Here is a 12,664-nt window from a genome sequence, read left to right as displayed (position 1 = left end):
CATAAACATTTGCAAGGACGTAGCATCCCCATTCCAAAGGAGGAGGATGTCATCAATGTACCTCCTCCAGAAAATAAGCTGGGATCTAGGGCAACCATCGATGAAATCCTCCTCCCACTTGGCCATGAACAAATTCGCCTTACTAGCTGGTAAATTAGCTGGGAATTTTTGTTTGTTTTTGAGGTTTGATGGGGGGGGATAATCTAAGGTCTAAATGTGGGTTTATCTGAAGTTTGTAACCTAAGTTTTAAATGGGAGTTAATCAAAGTCTGAAAGGGGGCTATAAGGTCTATGGTGGGGCTAATCTGAGGTCTAATGGTGTAGTTTGTGGAAAAGGAGGCTGATCTGAAGCTTGAAGAGGTAATTTGTACAAGGACTGCGGTAGCTGCTTGCAAGACCTGTGTAATATAAAGCTGCAACCTTGAGCTACACAAGACTGGGGATGCTCTCCTCACCTCCATGGGGGCCTGAGTGGTCAATAGCAAAGCCTCAGCTTTGTCATGTGGGAGGTAGGTAAATGAAATGCTACCCCGTATCCTAATGTACTGGACATGTCACTTTATTTTCCAACCCAAGTGAAGTGTAGGGATCAATTCATCTATCCAGGTTCAATTCACAAATTCATCAACTATTTAAAATTTGGTGATCCCAATGAAGTCAATGAGGAAATATTCTGGCCATTTTTAGGGCTAATAATAAAACCATTAGCTCTGAAATGGCACTGGGAACTGGGCACTGTTATGTGGACCATTTATTAAAGCAAAATAAAATAAATTAATAAAATTACATATAATGAAAAGAGGGTCTTTTCATGTGGCTTCAACAGCAACATTGAAAATGCACAAATCCTTTGGATAACATGTCTGGCTTTCATACAGCAGCAGCACCCCAAACTGACTCATTTCAGTTTAAAAAAAACATTTATGTTGAGGTAGCCTTAGCAATGCTATTTCATGCATGCTATTTCATCAAGTGGTAATAGGCCCACTTTGACCAACAGATAGTAACTGGGCAGTAGTTTGCTCAGCGGGTCCCTATTTTTACTGATGCAAAACTCTCTCTATGAATGAAGAGATCACAGATGATAAAGTAGAGTACTATTTCCAACAACAGGACATTCTGAATGAGGGAGAATTGGCTAACATGCAATAGCGACTAAGAGTAGAGGCCAGGGCTGGGACAAGGGGTGGGCAGGAGGGACAGCTGTGGTATTAGGTGGGGGGAGGGGCACCCAAAGGAGATTGGGGGGAGGGAATTTTTGTTAGAAGAGGGAATTTGGGGGGCTGCAGGGAATAAGTATTGTCCTAGGAGGGGAAATCTAGGAGAGCTGCTAAAAGTGGTGATTTAGAGGGAATGGTGTTTGGTGGGGGATGGAGGAGAAGATTTGAGCTAGGTGAGGGATTTGAGAGCAATTGGTGCTGGAAGGGGGATTTGAATTGGCGGGGAGAAGATGTGTACTAGGAGGGGAAATTTTAGTTGTAGAGAATTTGTGCTAGGTGGGGTACAATTTTATTTTGGGTGGGGGGTTGTTTGAGATGGGGGGAAAGATTTGTGCTGAGAAGGGGGGGTTCAGGGGGCAGATTTGTAGGGAGGAGGAGAAATGTATGCTTGGGGGGTAAGCATGCAGATTAGTGCTCAGTGTTTTTGTGGGGAGATTTTTGCTGAAAGCATATTACTCATACTGTAACCTACAGTTTGGCATGTTTGCCCTAGGCTCTAGATGACCTTGTCCCAGCACTGGTAGAGGCAGATGTTTTACTACATGAATTAAGGGACAGCATATGTCATAGTGAAGAATTGGCTAGCAGAAGAAGAACTATTTTGAATAGCAAGGTTAGGCACAAACCTACTAATGACAAGGAGCACAGGCTGTGGCTTTACAGCAATAATTAGGATACTGCAAAGGATACAGTTGTGTAAAATTGGCCAGCAACAGGACAATTTTAATTAGGAATAAATAAAATGAAAACCTCTAAATTATACCCCCAAGAAATGAAAGTATTTTTGTAGGGGAAGACTTGCTGCCAAAAAAAGCTGCCAAAAAATAAAGGCCCTACCAAATTAAATAATAATTAATGATATAGCCCCAAAATGAATGCAATCCCCAAAAATACTGGCCACCTAAAACAAAAGTCTATTCTTATTTATTGGAAAATGTGGATATGGATGGGACAGCAGCTACAAGTAACTGCTGACCTCAAATCAATCAATCAACCACAATAAACAATATGAGACAAAAAAAAAAACAAAAAAACTGGCCCTAATCTCTCCCTTTGAAGCTTATCAGCTTTCCCTGTGCTTTTCTTACAGTAGCTTCCAATACACTGACACTGTGGCTTGCTCCTTTTACAGTGAGGGACTGGTTTATACATAATGCCACTCATTGGGGTTTTCTAAGCCTGCTGGCCAAATTCAAAAGCCATGCAGTGCACTGTGGTTAGCAAAAAAAATTATCCAGGGCAAATCTGTCTGAAGTTCACTGGTACTGCTAAAGTTGAACCTGCAGGATTTACCTCAAACCCTTGGTAGCTGCAAACCTGAACCTGAATCACTGTAGGAGAGTTGAAGAAGTGAGCAGTTTCTGGTTCACATCAGTTTTCATTCAAGGTATGCACTGTAGAGGTCCAAATTTTACTTCCAGCTCACCTAACTTTAGAACAACAGTCTCAATTTAGGAGTAGGGATGATCGAACGGTTCGAGTCCACCATCGGTTCGGCCCGAACATTGGGTATTCGAGGTTCGGCAGAATTTAGAACTTTTTGCCCAAAAAGTTCGGAATTCGGCAACCAGAACCGACCAAAATGCAATGCTTCAGGAAATGGGCTTTAAAAGCCTGTGATTGGACCAGAACCATTAGCAAAAGCCAATTGAGGGGGCAGGAGAATGCTAGGAATGTGATTGGAGTGACTAGGGGGTCCCTAGACCAATCATTAGTGAATACGCCCCCCAGTATATAAGATAGCCCCCGCCATATTCCTAGCATTGTTATACTGGACATGGAAGAGAGTGGAAGCAGTTCTGTTAATTTTACTTTAAAAGTGTCATTTAGCTATTTTTAGTTTGAGGAAAGGGATATCTAGTGTAGTTAGAGTGCTCCTTTACACTTAAGTTAGCTTCAAAAATTTAGTTTCTGTAGGGAAAGTGTTAAGTGTAAGGGGACCGTAGTGTAGTGTAGGGTTAACTGACAGTGACTGCTATGGAAGGGTGACAAAACCCTTCCATAGCAGGGTGACCGCTATAGAGAAATGATCATTTCTCTGAGTTGCTTCGGGACAGGAATATGGCTTCTCACCAGCCAAGCATTTTTCATGCTGCAGGGGTTGCCACTGCCAGTGCTTTTTTGAGGACATGTTTGATGTCAGACATGACATCTGAACATGTGTATAGGGGGTATATATACACATATATGTCTGTATATATACCCCTAGACATATATAGGTGTGATAGTAGCAGAAATATATGCTTGCGCTAATGAAATCATTTACAGTAATATATTTCTGCTACTATCACACCTATATATGGCTAGGTGTCTATATACATATAATTATGTGTGTATATATACCACTATACACAAGTTCAGATGTTTTGCCTGCCTCAAAAGAACCCAAAAAAATGCCAAAAAAACGCTAGCGTCAAAAAAAAAAAAATGCCCAGGTGTGTTTTTGCTGGCATTTTTTGGGGGGTTTTGGAGGCAGGCAAAACATCTGAACTTGTGTATAGTGGTGTATATATACACAAACATATATTTATATACACACCTAGACATATATAGGTGTGATAGTAGCAGAAATATATGCTTGCGCTAATGAAATCATTTACAGTAATATATTTCTGCTACTATCACACCTATATATGGCTAGGTGTCTATATACATATAATTATGTGTGTATATATACCACTATACACAAGTTCAGATGTTTTGCCTGCCTCAAAAGAACCCAAAAAAAATGCCAAAAAAACGCTAGCGTCAAAAAAAAAAAAATGCCCAGGTGTGTTTTTGCTGGCATTTTTTGGGGGGTTTTGGAGGCAGGCAAAACATCTGAACTTGTGTTTTTTTCATGGTTCTGGACATGCTACAGAGCTGAAACTTCACATGTACACTTTTTAGACCCCCCAGATACTAAATCCAAAGTCAAAATCAAAAAAATGTCTCTTTTTTTTTTTTTCAATAATTGGCTTTTTTATCAAAAATGACAATTTTTAAGAACTTTTTTTTGTGTGATTAATAGTTAATGGGGCATGACCCAGAACCCTAGGGACTTTTTAGGGGCATTTATTGGGTTTTAGGGCTTAAAAATTTTGTTTTTTGATTACCGAAGTTCGGGTCCCATTGATTTCAATGGGGTTCTGAAATCCGGGCCGAACTTTCGGGAAGTTCGGATGTTCTGGCCGAACCAAACTTTTCAAAAGTTCGATCATCCCTATTTAGGAGCTTGGAAAGAACAGGGCTTAGTAAAGTTGGGATGGCTTTGTCCATATATGATCATATTAGTTTTGGTCAACCAAAGACAAGAAAAAGTACCAATTCCTAAAATGACTCTGTCATGAGAAAAGTATAGAGCCTGCAATTGCAAAACTATGGTCACCATGTATTAACTTCTTCCGGCCCGTGCTATAGCCGAAAGACGGCTACAGCGCGGGCTCTAATTTCCGGGAGGCCGTCTTTAAACGGCCTCCCAGTGACAGGCTACCCGCGCTCTCCCGCGAGCGCGCAGCGGGGAAAATCTGTGTCGGCCGTGTCCCTTGGACACAGCCAATCACAGATCATGGTAAATGGCCAATCACAGCGGCCATTTACCACGTGATCGGACCATGCAATGAGAGATGATCTCATATGTAAACATATGAGATCATCTCTCATCGCCAGCTCTTCTTCCTCACACAGAGACTGCGTGTGAGGAAGGAGCAGAGCCGATCAGCGCTTAGGGGACAAAGAAAAATTTAATCAGGGCACAGATCACCAGTGCCCTGATTACAAAAGAGGTAAATAAAATAACACAAGTGCCCACCATCAGTGCCCACAGTGCCTGCCATCAGTGCCCCCCATCAGTGCCCACAATCAGTGCCCATAGTGCTGCCAGTCAGTGCCCATCAGTGCCTGCTCATCTAGGCACTGATGGGCACTGACTAGCAGCACTATGGGCACTGAGTGTGGGCACTGATGGTACTGCCCATCAGTGCTAATCAGTGCCACCCATCAGTGCTCATCAGTGCCACCCATCAGTGTCTGTCAGTGCCACCCATCAGTGTCCAGCAGTGCCGCCTCTCAGTGCCCATCAGTGCCGCCCGTCAGTGCCGCCTCTCAGTGCCAAGCATTGCCACCTATCAGTGCCCAGCAGTGCCACCTCTCAGTGCCCAGCAGTGCCACCTATCAGTGCTCATCAGTGCCGCCTATCAGTGCTCATCAGTACCACCTATCAGTGCCACCTATCTGTGCTCATCAGTGCGGCATATTAGTACCTCCTCATCAGTGCCACCTCATCAGTGCCCATACGTGCCACCCCATCAGTGCCCATAAGTGCCACCTCATCAGTGCCCATCAGTGCAGCCTATCAGTGCCCATCAGTGCCGCCTCATCAGTGCACATCAGTGAAGGAGAAAAACTTTTTTTTTTTTCAAAATTTTCTGTATTTTTTCTTTTTTTTTTGTAAGAAATAAAAAACCCAGAGGTGATTAAATACCACCAAAAGAAAGCTCTATTTGTGTGAAAAAAATGATAAAAATGTAATATGGGTACAGTGTAGCATGACCGCGCAATTGTCATTCAAAGCGTGAGAGTGCTGAAAGCTGAAAATTGGCCTGGGCAGGAAGGGGGTGAAAGTGCCCGTTAGGCAAGTGGTTAAATACAAACTAAACCCCTGTTTTTAACGCATACTGTTGGACAGGGTTATTTAGTTGGTAAGCATACTACGACACATAGTATGTAAATTGTGATTATACATTGCACCCTACTGTACAGTGCCCTGAGATGCTTTTCAAAATGGCACCGCAATGCATAGAAAGCAGGTATGTTGCCATGTGTTTTATTGTATGTTGCCACAAGGCAGAAGTGACAAGGAGCTCTACACCTTGTATTGGGAGTTTGGAAAGTAAGGTTTATGACATAAATTGGATCACTGCTCTGTTTTTTGATCCCCAGTGAAAATCCCCTTTTAGGATCAATGGAAAGGAAGTCTTCCTTTCCATATCATTTTTCATTTATAAAATTACTATAACATTAAATGTGGACATGTCAGACCAGGAGATTCCATCTACTGCTAAGTAACAAGAACCATTAGCAAATGCAACTCTGAAATGCGATCGTTTGCTCAATACCAAAGGAAGCTGAAAGGAGACGGCCTTGGGGAGAAAACAAAACTTTACCAGAAATGGTGGCCTGGCCTGGGAGGTGGAATTCATAATTAATCAACATTCCATCACAGCCTTACAACAAACTAGAGAGATTTTTTTTTCAATTCGAAATACGCACCTTGACAGGAGTGGAAAAGTACATGAAAATATATCTGAAATAAAGGACTACCCTCTCTGAGGAATCTTGGAAAACCACCACACCTTTATTATGTATTTATTATTACCGCTGTCAGCATTAATAAGCCATGAGAGTCTGGAGACATTTACGCTCCAATTAAGCTGTGTGTTTTATTGTTCAGTCTTGAGAGTGGTTTATGATATGGGACACTTGTGTGGTTTAAAATAACCAATATGAACCACTCCCAAAGCGGCAGTAAGACCACAACGTTCCTTTGCTATGCCTACCTCTGATTATGCAATAGGATTAATTGATCCGCCCTCAAATGAGAGCTGGAGCGAGGATAGTAAAAATAAATAAATAAGCCGGTGTAACATTTCACGCAATTACAGGCTTCGTCTCGTGCTGGGAATGGCAATCAGGAGTTTGCATGGCCCACACTAATGAGTAAATAATAGTTAGAGCTCTCTTATCTAACAGAATCTTCTGCAGGGTTGTTTAGAACGAAGTGAGAAATATTAACCTCTGAATGGTCACTGATCCTGTAACTTTTAAGTATTACCTTGAATTTTAAGCTATTCAGTCCCACTGTGATCAGTCTGGAAAATAAAGAAATGCAGCTTCCACTGGCTTTTTTTTTAACTCCCATTCATTCCAGCTATTAGATTTTTCCTAATAGCTCTATTGAATGATTTGGAAGCTCTCATGGATCTTTAAAATTGATTATAGGTTTTTTAACTAGCTGCAGTTAAAGTGTCTCCCTACAAGGGTCAAAGGAACAATAGTGTAACAATTCAATGTCAGTGCTGACTATTTTTAAAGCAGAGTTCCAGGAAAAATTCAAAACTACCATCACAGCAGTGTTAATTTAGTCGACTAAAACCGACTAAAACGTTTTCGTCGACTAAATTAACACAATTTTAGTCAACTAAAATACGACTAAAACTAAAACAATTCAGATGACTAAAATACAACTAAAACTAAAATGGCATTTTAGTCTTAAGACTAAAATACGACTAAAACTAAAATGGCTTTTTAGTCAAAAGACTATAACTAAATCGAAATTTGCTGCCAAAATTAACACTGGTGCATGCTCAAAGCTTAATGCCATAAATAATAACATATTAGATTTTTCACTCCAGGACCAGCAGTAGTATATAATGAGTTTGGAAATTGTAGAGAAATGCTTAAATAATGCATTACAAATTACAATTAAACTACACCCATTCGAATTATAGATGACTAAAATGAGTTATAGTCGACTAAAATGTAGGACGTTTTAGTCGACTAAAATGTACTGGAGTTTTAGTCGACTAAATACGACTAAAACTAAAACACTTGCAGAAGACTAAAATGGGACTAAAACTAAAATGCCATTTTAGTCCTAAGACTAAGACTAAAACTAAATTGAAATTTGCTGCCAAAATTAACACTGCATCACAGTTTTGAGTGCTCGTTTTTGTCTTTACAAAAAAAACAAAAAACATTCTTCTCTTCACTCTGACGCTTTGGGTTGTTGGCGGTCCCTCAGCATCATCTCTTACAATGAAGGAATGCTGATCCTGCATTCTACATGATGACACCAGGATGCCTGCAGAGTGCTTACAACCGACAGAGTCCTAAAGAAGCTTCGGAGGATCTGTCACATGGACAGGAGGAAACCTGTGGGAATGAGGGATAAGGCAATAAAAACTGCATACAACTCTTTCACCACCACAGATGTGAGGCGTATGAATTGGTTAGCTCAGTATTTCTTGAATTCCCTTATGCTGTTAGCTCATGGTCTCTTCAGTGACTATGAGTTTTAGACACTGCAAGCGGAGACGGAGCTGTCATCCACCGGCTCAGCGGGGATCGGCGGATCGATCCCCGCTGAGCAGCATGGATCCGCCTACGGAGGCGGACCGTGTGAAAGAGCCCTTAAGCAAATTCTAGAAAAATGTAATTAAAATAAAAAACTACTTACACTAATGGCAGAACTACCACACAAACATTGGACTTGCGACCGGCCCTGGCGTTCCGCCACCAGGCTGGGAGGGAAGGGCCCCGTCGGGGGGGGGGCCCTTTATGGTTTCTTGCATCGGGGCCCTGAGGGTTGTAGTTACGCCACTGAGTCAGAGTATGGTTTGCCTACACTCACTTTTAGCACACACTAGAGGGTGCTACATTTGGTGAGGAACACATGATTGTGGCAGATGTAGACAACCTTTGACTTCACACATACCTTTCTTTCCAGGATTCCACAGATTTTTGCTGGTGGAATTTGCAGAATATGTTAATTGACCATGAGAACACATAGAAACATAGAAACATAGAAACATAGAATGTGTCGGCAGATAAGAACCATTTGGCCCATCTAGTCTGCCCAATATATCTGAATCCTCTGAATAATCCCTGGCCCTATCTTATATGAAGGATAGCCTTATGCCTATCCCATGCATGCTTAAACTCCTTCACTGTATTTGCAGCTACCACTTCTGCAGGAAGGTTATTCCATGCATCCACTACTCTCTCAGTAAAGTAATACTTCCTCATATTACTTTTAAACCTTTGCCCCTCTAATTTAAAACTGTGTCCTCTTGTGGTAGTTTTTCTTCTTTTAAATATGCTCTCCTCCTTTACCGAGTTGATTCCCTTTATGTATTTAAAAGTTTCTATCATATCCCCTCTGTCTCTTCTTTCTTCCAAGCTATACATGTTAAGGTCCTTTAACCTTTCCTGGTAAGTTTTTTCCTGCAATCCATGTACTAGTTTAGTAGCTCTTCTCTGAACTCTCTCTAGAGTATCTATATCCTTCTGGAGATATGGCCTCCAGTACTGCGCACAATACTCCAAGTGAGGTCTCACCAGTGTTCTGTACAGCGGCATAAGCACTTCTCTCTTTCTACTGCTTATACCTCTCCCTATACATCCAAGCATTCTGCTGGCATTTCGTGCTGCTCTATTACATTGTCTTCCCACCTTTAAGTCTTCTGAAATAATTACTCCTAAATCCCTTTCCTCAGATACTGAGGTCAGGACTGTGTCAAATATTCTATATTCTGCCCTTGGGTTTTTACGTCCCAGGTGCATTATCTTGCACTTATCCACATTAAATTTCAGTTGCCAGAGTTCTGACCATTCTTCTAGTTTTCCTAAATCCTTTTCCATTTGGCGTTTCCCTCCAGGAACATCAACCCTGTTACATATCTTTGTGTCATCAGCAAAAAGACAAACCTTACCATCGAGGCCTTTTGCAATATCACTTATGAAGATATTAAACAAAATTGGTCCCAGTACAGATCCCTGAGGTACCCCACTGGTAACATGACCTTGTTCTGAATGTTCTCCATTGACTACAACCCTCTGTTGTCTGTCACTCAGCCACTGCCTAATCCACTCAACAATATGGGAGTCCATGCTCAATGACTGCAGTTTATTGATAAGTCTTCTATGTGGGACAGTGTCAAAAGCCTTACTAAAATCTAGATATGCAATGTCTACTGCACCTCCACCGTCTATTATTTTAGTCACCCAGTCAAAAAAATCTATAAGATTTGTTTGACATGATCTCCCTGAAGTAAACCCATGTTGTTTTTCATCTTGCAATCCATGGGATTTAAGATGTTCCACAATCCTATCCTTTAATAGGGTTTCCATTAATTTGCCTACTATTGATGTCAGACTCACTGGTCTATAGTTGCTCGATTCCTCCCTACTACCTTTCTTGTGAATGGGCACGACATTTGCCAATTTCCAATCTTCCGGGACGACTCCTGTTACTAATGATTGGTTAAATAAATCTGTTAATGGTTTTGCCAGCTCACCACTAAGCTCTTTTAATAATTTTGGGTGTATCTCATCAGGACCCTGTGACTTATTTGTCTTCACTTTAGACAGCAATCTTAGAACGTCTTCCTCTGTAAAGACACATGCATCAAACGATTCATTAGTCATCCTTTCAAGTGGAGGTCCTTCTCCTTTTTCTTCTGTAAAAACTGAACAGAAGTATTCATTAAGGCAGTCGGCTAGCCCTTTATTCTCTTCTACATACCTTCCGTCCTTTGTTTTTAATTTAGTTATTCCTTGTTTTAATTTCCTTTTTTCATTTATATATCTGAAGAATGTCTTATCCCCCTTTTTCATAGACTGAGCTAGTTTTTCTTCTGCCTGCGCTTTAGAAGTTCTTATAACTTGCTTGGCCTCTTTCTGCCTAATCTTGTAGATTTCCTTATCTTCATTGCTCTGGGTTTTTTTATAATTACAAAATGCTAGCTTTTTATTTTTAATGTTTTGGGCCACTTCTGCTGAGTACCACAGTGGTCTCTTCCTTTTTTTGCTTTTACTGACAAGTCTAATGCAATTTTCTGTTGCCTTCAATAATGCACCTTTTAAGTAGTCCCATTTCTCCTGGACTCCATGTAATCCGTACCAGTCTGATAAGGACTCATTTATGACTAATTTCATTTTTGAAAAGTCTGTTTTTCTAAAATCTAAAACTTTTGTTTTTGTGCGGTGTGACTCTTTCACAGTTCTTATATTAAACCACACTGACTGGTGATCACTGGATCCCAAGGTTTCGCCTACAATGACATCATATACCGAATCCCCATTTGTGAATACCAGATCCAAAATGGCCTCCCTCCGGGTTGGCTCCTCAACCACTTGTTGCAGAGACAACCCCAGTAGGGAATTTAGAATATCTGTACTCCTGGTAGAACTTGCTATTTTGGTTTTCCAGTTTATATCTGGAAGATTGAAATCTCCCATAATGATAACTTCTCCTTTCATTGTCATTTTAGCTATTTCTTCAACTAGTAGATCATCTAGTTCTTTGACTTGACCAGGTGGTCTATATATCACACCTACACGAGTTACTGCATGATTAGCAAACTGCAACGTAACCCAAACTGACTCTATGTTGGCTTCACCAACTTGTATTAGGTTAGATTTAATGCTATCTTTCACATACAGGGCCACTCCTCCTCCTTTCTTGCCTTCTCTGTCTCTTCTGTATAAAGAGTACCCTGGTATGGTTATGTCCCAGTCATTTCTTTCATTAAACCATGTCTCCGTAACAGCCACTAAATCTACATTCTCAGATGCCATAATTGACCCAAGTTCATTGATTTTTTTACCTAAACTGCGAGCATTTGTAGACAGGACTCTGAGCTTATCATTTCTTAACCTCTGTGCTTCTGACCTGTTCTGGCATTGTTTCGGGGGGCAATTGGACTCTTGTAATTCCACTCTTTTGCCCCCCCTTCCTAGTTTAAATACTCTTTCGCAAATTCTTGGAGTTGTTCACTAAGTACATTTGTTCCTTTGAGAGAAAGATGCAAACCATCTTTTTTGTACAGTTCCTTTCTATTCCAAGTAGAGCTATCATGAGAAACAAAGCCAAATCCTTGCTCTTGACACCATTTACTAAGCCATATGTTGAACTCCTTTATGCGCCTCTGCCTATCATTCTGAACATTATGCACAGGCAGAACTTCAGAAAATGAAATGGTGGATGCAAAATCCTGTACGTCATGGTCCTTAAAGATCCCTATGATTCATGTTATTACTGTAGGTAAACTGCAGTAAGTCCCACTTTTCAATGCAGAGTTAACTGTAAGCCCCTTTTACTTAATTCAGTCTGTGGTTACATTGCTAAATCTTCTTCCTTCTGGACCATTGTTTAGGGAGGTCCTTCTATAGGTGGCCATGTCACTGCATAGATGAAGTGGACACTTTCCATTGGCTGTCCAAAGTAAGGATCCTCTCAGCCTCGAGAAGACTGCAGTGGTGTGATGATGACACAACGAAAAAATTGGCTCTGCTATGTGTGTGTATGTGAGATAGGGACCTTAAAGTGATACTAAAAACACACTGTTTTATTTACATTGTCCCTTCTATTTCTGTATATGGATGATGGACCCATAACTATTTAAATTTAATAAAAAAAAACATCTAAGTACCTTTTTCCTTATCAATATACAGTTGTCATATGACCCAGATCTTTCCCATCCTGTTTAGCTGGTTGGTGGGCATGGAGGAAGAGGGAGGGAGTGGGCTGTCATTTACCACTGTGTATACGCCCACATGTGTGTCTCTATTTTTTTTTAATAGAATCTTTATTTAGTTTAACAGATAAACACAAAAAAGGAAACAACAAAACCAAAAGGTAGAAAATAAGATGGGGCCAAACAGTGGCACACCTCAGGGGGTAC

Source organism: Pelophylax lessonae, assembly GCF_965119305.1.
Source record: "Pelophylax lessonae genome assembly, chromosome: 6".
NCBI lineage: Eukaryota > Metazoa > Chordata > Amphibia > Anura > Ranidae > Pelophylax > Pelophylax lessonae.
This window is presented reverse-complemented; position numbering follows the sequence as displayed.